The 926-nt window shown below is 40.6% G+C and overlaps 1 pseudogene; it reads left to right on the forward strand.

The window, feature by feature from the left end:
- The window catches only part of LOC109356217, a 12,804-nt pseudogene that overhangs the window by 2,221 nt on the left and 9,657 nt on the right, over nucleotides 1-926 (forward strand).

A 926-nucleotide genomic window follows, 5' to 3' on the forward strand; every position in this document is an offset into this window, starting at 1 on the left:
GTGAAGGGTATGCCTACTGGAAAGTCCGCATGCAAATTTTTATAGAAGCCATTGACTCGGATATTTGGGAATCCGTAGTCAACGTCCCTTTCGTTCCACAACATTTAGTGGACGATGAACCTAAAGACAAATCTAAAAGTCTATGGATCGATGATGAGTGCAAGAGGGTCTAGTATAACCTATGCGCCAAAAACATCATCACATCGGCCCTATCCTATGATGAGTTCTTTAGGGTCTCGCAGTGCCAAAATGCAAAAGAAATGTGGGACACTTTACAAGTGACTCACGAAGGCACCAGCGAAGTCAAGCGCGCTAGATGACCCACGAGTATGAGTTATTTTGCATGTTACCTAGCGAATCAATCAGTGATATGCAAAAGCGATTTACTCATATCGTGAATCATTTAGTTGCTCTAGATAAATCTTTTGCCAGAGGAGAATTAACTAATAAAGTTTTACGTTGTCTTGACAGGAAATGGCAACCGAAAGTGACTACAATCGTGGAATCCAAAGATTTGGACTCTATGCCTCTAGCTACATTCTTTGGAAAGCTTCAAGAGCACGAAATGGAATTGGGTCGTTTGATGATGCATGAAGATTCAGACCGGAAGAAGAAGAGCATCACATTGAAGGCTACGACTTCCAAAACAAAAGAAGATAAAGATGATGATGAATCTGACTCCCATCTGGATGATGAAACAATGGGTCTCGTTGTTCGAAAATTCAGTAAATTCATAAAAAGAAAAGGAGGATTAAAAAAGTTTCAGAAGAAAGAAGCAAAGGAATCAACAAACAAAGGCAAGAACACCAAAGATCGCTTCACTTGCCACGAGTGCGGAAAAGTAGGACACATGCGATTTCAGTGTCCAACCTATCTGAAAAAGGTTGATTCAGAAAAGAGCACTCCCAAGGAATTCAAGTCTAAGA

Source organism: Lupinus angustifolius, chromosome LG09 (genome assembly GCF_001865875.1).
Source record: "Lupinus angustifolius cultivar Tanjil chromosome LG09, LupAngTanjil_v1.0, whole genome shotgun sequence".
NCBI classification, from domain to species: Eukaryota; Viridiplantae; Streptophyta; class Magnoliopsida; order Fabales; family Fabaceae; genus Lupinus; species Lupinus angustifolius.